Raw genomic sequence first — 14,269 nt, 5'->3', positions numbered from 1 at the left:
ATCCAGACTGTTGTCCCTGCAACTACTGAAAAGACTGCTACCCCTCTTCAGGAACCACACGTTTGTCTGGCCTCTCAACAGATACCCTCCGTTGTGGTTGCACCGACAGTACGGCTATCTGTATCATTGAGGCACGAAAGCCTCCCCACCAACGGCAAGGTCCATGGTTCACGGGGGAGGGGGCGGGGGGGGTGTCTTTGGCGTATTAGTCAATAAAAATCTGTTATGGAGTCACCATGTGGATCAACTAAATAGCCTTGTATATGTTATGAATATCTTGTATAGTATCACTGATTTAGCTGTAAGGAAAAACCGTATATAATGCATATTTTGTTTCAGTCATTAGGTAGAGTATAATTTTCTGAGGGGTCTGAAAAGACAAATTTACTTAGAGGTTTTAGACTACAAAAAAGAATCATCCGAGCAATGGTGGGAGCAAAACCAAAGCAACATTGTAAACCTTTATTTGTGAAACTAGATCTAATGAGCATTCCAAGCAAATACATCTATGAAACTCCCACTTTCACGAAAAGAAACCCACAACTTTTTGAGGGTAACTGCTTCTTGTATCAATATGATACTAGATATAGAACGAGCTACATGTTACCTACCCACTGATTAAAATCATATGAAAAAACCCCATACTATATGGCATGAAATTTGCAAGTAAAATATGGAAAGGGATGGATGACTCAAATGTAAAAGGTACCAAAAGAGACCTGGAAAAATACCTGAAAGATAAATGTTACTACAGTGTAGAAGATTTCTTGAATGGCAACAATGCATTATAATTGAAATTAAAATACCTCTTTGAAGATGTTAAAGATGTTACACCATGTGTATAATTACTTTATTGTCTATTTTTAGTATTTTTATATATAGTGTAAAACTGACCAGTCACCTATGCCACAATCTTTGATTGTATAAGGCATGTTATGTGATGATAAAAATGGAAATACATGTCCTTATTGTGGGCAATTTTCTTTGTGTGTTATTTGAAAAATTACAGATAACTCATGTATGTGTAATTTTGATGCAGACCATCCAGTCATTACTTGTAAACAACACAGATCTAGTATTAAAACAATGCAAAATCCAGGGTGGAACATCAACAATGCAAGGAAAAGATAGATTGCTACTTAGCATACAGATGACACGATAAGTGGCAGCCAGATTAGATTAGATTAGATTAATACTAGTTCATGAATACGATATTTTGTAATGATGTGGAACGAGTCAAATTTTCCAATACATGACATAATTAAGTTAATTCAACAACATAATTAAGTTAATATAACAACTTTTTTTATTTTTTTTATTTTTTTGTTTTTTTTTTCTTTTTCCTTAATTTATATCTAAAAATTCCTCTATGGAGTAGAAGGAGTTGTCATTCAGAAATTCTTTTAATTTCTTCTTAAATACTTGTTGGTTATCTGTCAGACTTTTGATACTATTTGGTAAGTGACCAAAGACTTTAGTGCCAGTATAATTCACCCCTTTCTGTGCCAAAGTTAGATTTAATCCTGAATAGTGAAGATCATCCTTTCTCCTAGTATTGTAGTTATGCACACTGCTATTACTTTTGAATTGGTTTTGGTTGTTAATAACAAATTTCATAAGAGTATATATACTGAGAAGCTACTGTGAATATCCTTAGATCCTTAAATAAATGTCTGCAGGATGATCTTGGGTGGACTCCAGATATTATTCTGATTACACATTTTTGTGCAATAAATACTTTATTCCTCAGTGATGAATTACCCCAAAATATGATGCCATACGCAAGCAATGAGTGAAAATAGGCGTAGTAAGCTAATTTACTAAGATGTTTATCACCAAAATTTGCAATGACCCTTATTGCATAAGTAGCTGAAAAACGTTTCAGCAGATCATCAATGTGTTTCTTCCAATTTAATCTCTCATCAATGGACACACCTAAAAATTTTGAATATTCTACCTTAGCTATATGCTTCTGATTAATGTCTATATTTATTAATGGCGTCATACCATTTACTGTACGGAACTGTATGTACTGTGTCTTATCAAAATTTAATGAGAGTCCGTTTACAAGGAACCACTTAGTAATTTTCTGAAAGACATTATTGACAATTTCATCAGTTAATTCTTGTTTGTCAGGTGTGATTACTATACTTGTATCATCAGCAAAGAGAACTAACTTTGCCTCTTCATGAATATAGAATGGCAAGTCATTAATATATATTAAGAACAACAAAAGACCCAAGACCGACCCTTGTGGAACCCCATTCTTGATAGTTCCCCAGTTTTAGGAATGTGCTGATCTTTGCCTATTATGAGAACTGCTTATTTCAACTTTCTGCACTCTTCCAGTTAGGTACGAATTAAACCATTTGTGCACTGTCCCACTCATGCCACAATACTTGAGCTTGTCTAGCAGAATTTCATGATTTACACAATCAAAAGCCTTTGAGAGATCACAACAAATCCCAATGGGTGGTGTTCGATTATTCAGATCATTCAAATTTTGATTGGTGAAAGCATATATGGCATTTTCTGTTGAAAAACCTTTCTGGAAACCAAACTGACATTTTGTTAGTACTTTATTTTTACAGATATGTGAAGCTACTCTTGAATTCATTACATTCTCAAAATTTTTGGATAAAGCTGTTAGAAGGGAGATTGGACAGTAATTGTTGACATCAGATCTGTCCCCTTTTTTATGCAAAGGTATAACAATAGCATATTTCAGTCTATCAGGGAAAATGCCCTGTTCAAGAGAGCTATTACATAGGTGGCTGAGAATCTTGCTTATCTGTTGAGAACAAGCTTTTAGTATTTTGTTGGAAATGCCATCAATTCCATGTGACCAGAATGAGATTTTCACTCTGCAGCTGAGTGTGCGCTGATATGAAACTTCCTGGCAGATTAAAACTGTGTGCCCGACCGAGACTCGAACTCGGGACCTTTGCCTTTCGCGGGCAAGTGCTCTACCAACTGAGCTACCGAAGCACGACTCATGTCCGGTACTCACAGCTTTACTTCTGCCAGTACCTCGTCTCCTACCTTCCAGACTTTACAGAAGCTCTCCTGCGAAACATGCAGAACTAGCACTCCTGAAAGAAAGGATATTGCGGAGACATGGCTTAGCCACAGCTAAGCTCCGCTGCAGAGTGAAAATCTCATTCTGGAAACATCCCCCAGGCTGTGGCTAAGCCATGTCTCCGCAATATCCTTTCTTTCAGGAGTGCTAGTTCTGCATGTTTCGCAGGAGAGCTTCTGTAAAGTTTGGAAGGTAGGAGATGAGGTACTGGCAGAAGTGAAGCTGTGAGTACCGGACGTGAGTCGTGCTTCGGTAGCTCAGTTGGTAGAGCACTTGCCCGCGAAAGGCAAAGGTCCCGAGTTCGAGTCTCGGTCGGGCACACAGTTTTAATCTGCCAGGAAGTTTCATATCAGCACACACTCCGCTGCAGAGTGAAAATCTCATTCTGGAAACATCCCCCAGGCTGTGGCTAAGCCATGTCTCCGCAATATCCTTTCTTTCAGGAGTGCTAGTTCTGCATGTTTCGCAGGAGAGCTTCTGTAAAGTTTGGAAGGTAGGAGACGAGGTACTGGCAGAAGTAAAGCTGTGAGTACTGGACGTGAGTCGTGCTTCGGTAGCTCAGTTGGTAGAGCACTTGCCCGCGAAAGGCAAAGGTCCCGAGTTCGAGTCTCGGTCGGGCACACAGTTTTAATCTGCCAGGAAGTTTCATATCAGCGCACACTCCGCTGCAGAGTGAAAATCTCATTCTGGAAACATCCCCCAGGCTGTGGCTAAGCCATGTCTTCGCAATATCCTTTCTTTCAGGAGTGCTAGTTCTGCATGTTTCGCAGGAGAGCTTCTGTAAAGTTTGGAAGGTAGGAGACGAGGTACTGGCAGAAGTAAAGCTGTGAGTACCGGACGTGAGTCGTGCTTCGGTAGCTCAGTTGGTAGAGCACTTGCCCGCGAAGGGCAAAGGTCCCGAGTTCGAGTCTCGGTCGGGCACACAGTTTTAATCTGCCAGGAAGTTTCATATCAGCGCACACTCCGCTGCAGAGTGAAAATCTCATTCTGGAAACATCCCCTAGGCTGTGGCTAAGCCATGTCTTCGCAATATCCTTTCTTTCAGGAGTGCTAGTTCTGCATGTTTCGCAGGAGAGCTTCTGTAAAGTTTGGAAGGTAGGAGACGAGGTACTGGCAGAAGTAAAGCTGTGAGTACCGGACGTGAGTCGTGCTTCGGTAGCTCAGTTGGTAGAGCACTTGCCCGCGAAAGGCAAAGGTCCCGAGTTCGAGTCTCGGTCGGGCACACAGTTTTAATCTGCCAGGAAGTTTCAATTCCATGTGAGTTTTTGCTTTTAAGCAAGTTTATTATTTTGGCTCTCAGCACTATGCGACTTAACTTCTGAGGTCATCAGTCGCCTAGAACTTAGAACTAATTAAACCTAACTAACCTAAGGACATCACACACATCCATGCCCGAGGCAGGATTCGAACCTGCGACCGTAGCGGTCGCTCGGCTCCAGACTGTAGTGCTAGAACCGCAAGGCCACTCCGGCCGGCGTTTGTTATTTTCCTAATTTCAGAGGGAGAAGTGGGTGAGATTTCAATTGTATCAGATTGCATAGGTATGGCCTCTTCCATTACCAGCCTAGCATCTTCTAATGAACACCTGGATCCTACTACATCCACAACATTTAGAAAATGATTATTAAAAATATTTTCAACTTCTGACTTTTTGTTCGTAAAGTTTTCATTCAATTTTATGGTAATGCTGTCTTCCTGTGCTCTTGGTTGACCTGTTTCTCTTTTAATAATATTCCAAATTTTTTTAATTTTATTATCAGAGTTGCTGATTTCAGACATGATACACATACTCCTGGATTTTTTAATAACTTTTCTTAATATAGCACAGTAGTTTTTATAATGTTTGATAGTTTCTGGGTCACTACTATTTCCTGCTGTCACTTACATTCCCCTTTTCCGGTGACAAAATATTTTTATACCCTTAGTAAGCCATGGTTTGTTACATGGTTTCTTACGAGTATATTTAACTATTTTCTTGGGGAAGCAGTTTTCAAATGCATTTACAAAAATGTCATGAAATAAATTATATTTTAAATTGGCATCAGGTTCACGGTACACCTCATCCCAGTCTAACTGCTGTAGGCTTTCCCTGAAATCTGCAATTGTTAAATCGTTGACTGAACGTACTACTTTGGAGGACTGTTTAATACTGCTGAATGGAGCTATGTCATATATTGTAACTAGCTGTGCACCATGATCAGAAAGACCATTCTCAACAAGCTGAGCATTTATCTGGTTAAACTTATCTTGGTCTATAAAGAAGTTATCTATCAGTGAGCTGCTATCCTTTACCACCCGAGTAGGAAAATCAATAACGGGTGTCAAATTGAAAGAACCGAGTAATACTTCAAGGTCATTTTTTCCTATTACCCTCTTTCAGAGAATCTACATTGAAGTCCCCACAAATAATAATTTGCTTCCCCCTGTCTGACAGATAGCACAACAAGTAGTCCAAATTTTTCAGAAACAGATGAAAATTTCCTGATGGGGACCTATATACAATAACAATTATAAATGTGCCTTTATTTAATTTAAGCTCACAGGCACATGCTTCTATACGTTTCTCTACACAAAACTTTTTTGTTTCTGTACTTTTTGCACAATGATAACTTTTGACATATATGGCAACTCCTCCTTTCTCCATATTTTCTCTAATTACATGTGCAGAGAGCTTATATCCACTTACATTTACCTTATCCGTATCAGTAACAATGTGATGCTCAGACAGGCATAGGTTATCTATTTCATCCTCAGCTTCTAAATCTTCTAAACAAACCAGAAGCTCATCTATCTTATTCTTTAAAGTCCCAATATTTTGATGAAATATACTTACATTATTTTTAATTATACTTTTATGAGAACCTTTCCTTATTCTAACATTTGCAGTACTCTCCTGTCTGAGTTTCTCATTGTGCTTAGGCCTAGTTCCTATACCAGTAGTCACATGGTGTTCAGAGAGGCAGATTATGTCAACTGGGTTGGGTGACTTTAATTCATCAATGCAATTACCTAGGGCTGAGATATAACTTGATGGAGATAAAATTTCTGGTGATTGGAGAAAATTTATAACTGACAGCTGTGATTGGTGATCCAATGTGCTAGAATTGTGCTGTTTAATTTCTTTCCTAAACTGAAGATTTGTTTCAATCCTGACCTCTCGTAGAACTTGACATCTTTCTGTCTTACCTACCCTAAAAAAGGTGCTGCTCCAGCACCTGTAACCACTGGTATTTTACCATTCATGGCAGTGCCTCCCCCCCTTAAATTTCCTGCTATTACCCCAGCCAGTTTCCCATTCTCTTTCGTGTTGAGATGTAGGCCGTGCCTGGTATAGTCCCACCTACTGAGAGAATCAACAGGAACCACACCAATATGAGCCCCCGCACCCGACCCAAGCAGCCGTTCCAACTCCAAATTAACTCTCCTAACAGAAGAGTTCAAATGAGGCCGGTCATGGCGTCTCAGGACAGATACAAATTCAACATTGGTGTCTCTCGATGCCGACGCAATCTTTACCAGGTCACACACTATACTGTACCCAGGATCTCTGTCGATGCTGTTCCCTGGCCCTCCGACAATAACCACGGTGTCTTCCCTGGTAAATCCTTTACAGAGTGAACCTAAATCCTCTGTCACCTGATCCAGACTAGCACTTGGTTTGAAAAAATTTGCGACCTGGTATTCCGGTCCTAATTCCTCCTGCAGAAGTTGGCCTACACCTCTGGCATGAAAACTGCCTAACAACAAAACTTTCTTCCTTTTCGATGACTTTCCTACATTCTTTTTCAATTTCCCCCCCCCCCCATGAACCATGGACCTTGCCGTTGGTGGGGAGGCTTGCGTGCCTCAGCGATACAGATAGCCGTACCGTAGGTGCAACCACAACGGAGGGGTATCTGTTGAGAGGCCAGACAAACGTGTGATTCCTGAAGAGGGGCAGCAGCCTTTTCAGTAGTTGCAAGGGCAACAGTCTGGATGATTGACTGATCTGGCCTTGTAACAATAACCAAAACGGCCTTGCTGTGCTGGTACTGCGAACGGCTGAAAGCAAGGGGAAACTACAGCCGTAATTTTTCCCGAGGGCATGCAGCTTTACTGTATGATTACATGATGGTGGCGTCCTCTTGGGTAAAATATTCCGGAGGTAAAATAGTCCCCCATTCGGATCTCCGGGCGGGGACTACTCAAGAGGATGTCGTTATCAGGAGAAAGAAAACTGGCGTTCTACGGATCGGAGCGTGGAATGTCAGATCCCTTAATCGGGCAGGTAGGTTAGAAAATTTAAAAATGGAAATGGATAGGTTGAAGTTAGATATAGTGGGAATTAGTGAAGTTCGGTGGCAGGAGGAACAAGACTTTTGGTCAGGTGAATACAGGATTATAAACACAAAATCAAATAGGGGTAATGCAGGAGTAGGTTTAATAATGAATAGGAAAAGAGGAATGCGGGTAAGCGACTACAAACAGCATAGTGAACGCATTATTGTGGCCAAGATCGATACGAAGCCCACACCTACCACAGTAGTACAAGTTTATATGCCAACTAGCTCTGCAGATGACGAAGAAATTGAAGAAATGTATGATGAAATAAAAGAAATTATTCAGATAGTGAAGGGAGACGAAAATTTAACAGTCATGGGTGACTGGAATTCGAGTGTAGGAAAAGGGAGAGAAGGAAACATAGTAGGTGAATATGGATTGGGGGACAGAAATGAAAGAGGAAGCCGCCTGGTAGAATTTTGCACAGAGCACAACATAATCATAACTAACACTTGGTTTAAGAATCATGAAAGAAGGTTGTATACATGGAAGAACCCTGGAGATACTAAAAGGTATCAGATAGATTATATAATGGTAAGACAGAGATTTAGGAACCAGGTTTTAAATTGTAAGACATATCCAGGGGCAGATGTGGACTCTGACCACAATCTATTGGTTATGACCTGTAGATTAAAACTGAAGAAATTGCAAAAAGGTGGGAATTTAAGGAGATGGGACCTGGATAAACTGACTAAACCAGAGGTTGTACAGAGTTTCAGGGAGAGCATAAGGGAACAATTGACAGGAATGGGGGAAATAAATACAGTAGAAGAAGAATGGGTAGCTTTGAGGGATGAAGTAGTGAAGGCAGCAGAGGATCAAGTAGGTAAAAAGACGAGGGCTAGTAGAAATCCTTGGGTAACAGAAGAAATATTGAATTTAATTGATGAAAGGAGAAAATATAAAAATGCAGTAAGTGAAACAGGCAAAAAGGAATACAAATGTCTCAAAAATGAGATCGACAGGAAGTGCAAAATGGCTAAGCAGGGATGGCTAGAGGACAAATATAAGGATGTAGAGGCCTGTCTCACTAGGGGTAAGATAGATACCGCCTACAGAAAAATTAAAGAGACCTTTGGAGATAAGAGAACGATTTGTACGAATATCAAGAGCTCAGATGGAAACCCAGTTCCAAGCAAAGAAGGGAAAGCAGAAAGGTGGAAGGAGTATATAGAGGGTCTATACAAGGGCGATGTAATTGAGGACAATATTATGGAAATGGAAGGGGATGTAGATGAAGATGAAATGGGAGATACGATACTGCGTGAAGAGTTTGACAGAGCACTGAAAGACCTGAGTCGAAACAAGGCCCCCGGAGTAGACAATATTCCATTGGAACTACTGACGGCCGTGGGAGAGCCAGTCCTGACAAAACTCTACCATCTGGTGAGCAAGATGTATGAAACAGGCGAAATACCCTCAGACTTCAAGAAGAATATAATAATTCCAATCCCAAAGAAAGCAGGTGTTGACAGATGTGAAAATTGCAGAACTATCAGCTTAATAAGTCACAGCTGCAAAATACTAACGCGAATTCTTTACAGACGAATGGAAAAACTAGTAGAAGCCAACTTCGGGGTAGATCAGTTTGGATTCCGTAGAAACACTGGAACACGTGAGGCAATACTGACCTTACGACTTATCTTAGAAGAAAGATTAAGGAAAGGCAAACCTACGTTTCTAGCATTTGTAGACTTAGAGAAAGCTTTTGACAATGTTGACTGGAATACTCTCTTTCAAATTCTAAAGGTGGCAGGGGTAAAATACAGGGAGCGAAAGGCTATTTACAATTTGTACAGAAACCAGATGGCAGTTATAAGAGTCGAGGGACATGAAAGGGAAGCAGTGGTTGGGAAGGGAGTAAGACAGGGTTGTAGCCTCTCCCCGATGTTGTTCAATCTGTATATTGAGCAAGCAGTAAAGGAAACAAAAGAAAAATTCGGAGTAGGTATTAAAATTCATGGAGAAGAAAAAAAACTTTGAGGTTCGCCGATGACATTGTAATTCTGTCAGAGACAGCAAAGGACTTGGAAGAGCAGTTGAATGGAATGGACAGTGTCTTGAAAGGAGGATATAAGATGAACATCAACAAAAGCAAAACGAGGATAATGGAATGTAGTCTAAGTCGGGTGATGCTGAGGGAATTAGATTAGGAAATGAGGCACTTAAAGTAGTAAAGGAGTTTTGCTATTTGGGGAGCAAAATAACTGATGATGGTCGAAGTAGAGAGGATATAAAATGTAGGCTGGCAATGGCAAGGAAAGCGTTTCTGAAGAAGAGAAATTTGTTAACATCCAGTATTGATTTAAGTGTCAGGAAGTCATTTCTGAAAGTATTTGTATGGAGTGTAGCCATGTATGGAAGTGAAACATGGACGATAAATAGTTTGGACAAGAAGAGAATAGAAGCTTTCGAAATGTGGTGCTACAGAAGAATGCTGAAGATTAGATGGGTAGATCACATAACTAATGAGCAAGTATTGAATAGGATCGGGGAGAAGAGAAGTTTGTGGCACAACCTGACCAGAAGAAGGGATCGGTTGGTAGGACATGTTCTGAGGCATCAAGGGATCACCAATTTAGTATTGGAGGGCAGCGTGGAGGGTAAAAATCGTAGAGGGAGACCAAGAGATGAATACACTAAGCAGATTCAGAAGGATGTAGGTTGCAGTAGGTACTGGGAGATGAAAAAGCTTGCACAGGATAGAGCAGCATGGAGAGCTGCATCAAACCAGTCTCAGGACTGAAGACCACAACAACAACAACATTGAAAGTTTGTTGTGTCCTGTCTACACCTACCTCAGTTTCTAACTGAAGCAACAGGTCAAACTTATTTTTGACATTCACCACAAAACTGTCAGACTTAGCTATAGACCTGTTCCTTCTGTTACCTATTGCCACTTCCCACCTCTCTTTGCCCTTCTCCTTCCTTAACCAGTCAAGATCTTCCCTAGCCTTATCTAGCTCAGCTTGAAGGGCAGCAATTTTCCCCTCCTGTTCCACTATCTTCCTATCTCTGCTGAAAATCCTACATAACCACTGATGAGCCTGATCCACTTCCCCGACACCCACGCCACTGCAGTCCCCCCAGTGAAAAAAACTACTGCATCCATCACACCAAACCCTGGAACTAACAATTCTACGGCAAGTCAGGCACTTATCACTCATGGCAAAAATAATACTTTAGCTAGAATAAATCAATTAAATTACCGAAAATCAAAAAAGACGTTACAAGAATTAGGCCTATTCACAAATGTATACAAGCAAGTTTCTTATTTAAAATTCCGCTGTTTTTCTGAGTTCTGTATTAAAACAATGAAGGTATACGCTATTTATTATATATTTCACTCAATGGAATGAAAAAAAGGACAATTAAAACGAGATACTTTAAGTTTGATTCTCTATACACGTTACGAGAATTAGGCCTATAAACAAATGTATATAAGCAAGTTTCTGACAAAGTTACGCTGTTTTTCTGAAATCTGTATTAAAACAATGAAGTTATATGCTATTTACGGTAGTTTACTTACTTGTTACTGAGAAACTAGTCAAATTACCGTGAAACAAGAAACAAACACGTTTACAAAATCTAAGCCTAAACGCGACTTCACGAAGTTACAATCTTTTCGTGTTTTTTGAAAAAATACGCAAAGAAAAGTGAAACCTTTAACGGCAAGACTAAATGATACACTAATGCACATATTTAATTTGTTGTCGGTGTTAAACTAAATTATATTCCTGTCTAAATCACTTAACTCTTGCCAGAGATGGCGATCATGTGTGCATGCTTTCTTTTGTGTGTGTGTGTGTGTGTGTGTGTGTGTGTGTGTGTGTGTGTGTGTGGGGGGGGGGGGGGGGGGGGGAAGGGACACACTCTCTTTTTGTTTTCCTTTCCTTGACTGACGAAGGCTGTGGTCGAAAGATACTGTGTAAGTATCTTTTAGTTTTGCCGGCCTACAACTTAACGTGCCTTCACAGTAAGTAGCAATCTATGTTTTCCTTAGATTGTAGATCTAGTAATAATATGAAATCTCCCCCCCCCCCTACAACAATACACTAGCATCTAATAACCATTATCAAACTTGGGGACCAAACCAATTATAAACTTTTAAGCTACCGAACCTTGTATAACATAATCACTAGTGACAGAAGAGAAATAGACATATTCCTATCAGTTGTCAATTATTTTTGCTTTCATAGATACCCACACTTCACCATTCTACCACACAAGAGTCTGTAGAAAAGACTGAAAAACGGCCAAACATTCAGTATAAAGCCATTTCTGGCTCAGTAGTGCAATGGAAAGTGTTGGACAAAAATGAAGTACAACTGGCAGAACACGAATAAAAGATTACCAATCAATTTCTCTTAAATGTAATGCTACAGAATCTGAATAATCGCACCATGTGTCCCACAATGTTAAACTAGACCTGTGAGTTTGTAAATGCATATCCCTCTATATATGAATAACTTTTTAACTCTGAAACTGCAATACTGTGTCATCATCCAGAATCCAACCAACAGTGATCTACAGATTATTACTACTACCACTGTGACTAATAATAATAATAATAATAATAATAATAATACAGGGTGTTCATAAATGAATGTCGGGGTTTTAACGCTTTATAAAATTTATTACATTGAACTTACAGTTATAAATGATATGTCAAATGAAAAAGCAACTCAAACAGTTTCACCAAGAACCTTATAAATGTTCAGTGTGAGCACAATTTGTCACACAGCACACATCAAGTCTATAGCTGAGCCCAATGACAGGGTTGCTTTGCATGGCCTCCACTTTCACCTGACCTAACGCCACGAGATTTTTCCCTTCGTGGCTTCATCAAGGATGAAATCCACTACCAGCAGACCTCCCTGAATTAAGAAACTGGACTGAAGCAGCTGTTGCTACAATCAAATCACTGAAGACATATTTATCAACGTTTGGGAAGAACTCGGCTACAGACTTGTATGCTGTGTGACAAATGGTGCTCACATTGAACATTTATAATGTTCTTGGTAAAACTGTTTGAGTTGCTCTTTCATTTGACATATTGTTTATAACTGTAAATTTAATATAATAAATATTATAAAGTGTTAAAACCCCAACATTCATTTATAAACACCCTGTAATAATAATACAACATTTAACATTCAGAAAACACTGAACTGCCAGAGGTCAGCTGAGATTATAGCACAGAGTCATTCAAATATCTGACATATGATTGAGCAGATGGTTTACAATAACCAATAGTTTATACTAATAATAATAAAAATAATTTAACTGCAGATGGATTAAAATAATATTTTCATTAATGCTAATACTAATCACTCTTTCCACAACATTTTGATAAAAGAATTGTTCAAATTATCTAGGGAGCAATATGATACAATAATAACGGTACGAAAACGGCGAATGATCTTGCATGTTTGGTCTATAGGCCTACGCGTCACACACACATCAATATCTCTAATGATATTTCACATATTCATTATGCTAGCTTGACTACCATGATTCTGTACACAAATATATTTTTTTGGCATTGCGATATGAGATGTAATAAGACAGTTGTTCCTTTTATTTACAATTCGTGATCCTGTTGGACTACATACAGCCAGTCAGCGTCAGAACAGTCGCTGTTGGCTTATGCAACTACCTTGGAGGGCATATTAAACAGAAATCTTCTCAGCTAATCTATAATGATTCTGTACCGGTAGTGGATGCCAGGAAATAATATTGGATTTTAAGGGTCAATCAAAGAGTAGGCCGACATATCAGAAGCGTGTCCACGAATCGAGTTCAATGTCTATATTAACAGCACTATAATTCTTTGGCAGACCTGTTATTTTCCTCGCGCATTTAAAACAAAAATCCATAACAGACCTATGACCTCACTTTCCTGCGTCTCTAAAGCAGTACTGACTACAACAGAAGTGAAGAGAAACAAGTAATCTAAAAGGATATCGGTGTGCAAACTGTGTATCTTATAGTTCACACTTAGACTGCTGCTTTATTGAAATGTAAAGATTATTTTTGTGTGAACTGATTATTTGACAAGTGCGCTTTTGCCTTCACTTGGGTAAATACCCCTACATTGCAGTGGCAGTTATTCTCACACACCTCTATCCGGTAAAACATACACTTAACACAATGTAATACATAAAATGTTGTAAAACATCTTACTGTATGTTTTTCTCATAACATGCAGACGTTACGATCGTCCCCTTATATACTTACCGCTTCCAATAAAGTTCAGTAAAACGTAAAATTAAGTAAACAAGAACTGATCTGAAGTCATAAGACGGAGACAAATTATTGAAACTTTTATAGACATTCAAACTAACAAGCAAAATAAAGACAGGCTGATATGATTCCGTGTACTGACATTCAAAATCAAAACTTTACGGCGCACTCAATGCTGCCAACATACACGCTATAAACAGCGACATGTAAAATGAAAAGTCAAAAGTTTCCCGAATCATATATAATTTTCGAATAGAAGTTTAGATTTTATTTATTAGCCATCAGCTTGTTTACAAAAAGTTGGCTTCTTAAGTTGAAATTATACATGTACATGTACTTTTTAGTTATGTACATACAGTTCTTTGTTGTTGTTGTTGTGGTCTTCAGTCCTGAGACTGGTTTGATGCAGCTCTCCATGCTACTCTATCCTGTGCAAGCTTTTTCATCTCCCAGTACCTACTGCAACCTACATCCTTCAGAATCTGCTTGGTGTATTCATCTCTTGGTCTCCCTCTACGATTTTTACCCTCCACGCTGCCCTCCAATACTAAATTGGTGATCCCTTGATGCCTCAGAACATGTCCTACCAACCGATCCCTTCTTCTGGTCAAGTTGTGCCACAAA

The 14,269-nt window shown here is 39.3% G+C and overlaps 1 protein-coding gene across 1 annotated transcript in view; it reads right to left on the bottom strand.

The window, feature by feature from the left end:
• LOC124779497 (maternal embryonic leucine zipper kinase-like) overlaps positions 1–13,801 on the bottom strand; it is a 421,515-nt gene extending 407,714 nt beyond the window's left edge. Inside the window, exon 1 of the mRNA XM_047253715.1 lies at positions 13,640–13,801. The gene's annotated coding sequence lies outside the window, so the exon portion shown is untranslated. The remainder of the gene's footprint in view (positions 1–13,639) is intronic.
• Positions 13,802–14,269: the final 468 nt, after the last annotated feature.

The sequence above is a fragment of the Schistocerca piceifrons genome, chromosome 1 (genome assembly GCF_021461385.2).
Source record: "Schistocerca piceifrons isolate TAMUIC-IGC-003096 chromosome 1, iqSchPice1.1, whole genome shotgun sequence".
Classification (NCBI taxonomy): domain Eukaryota; kingdom Metazoa; phylum Arthropoda; class Insecta; order Orthoptera; family Acrididae; genus Schistocerca; species Schistocerca piceifrons.
The sequence above is the reverse complement of the archived record's forward strand: the minus strand, read 5'-3'. Positions and strand labels throughout refer to the sequence as shown.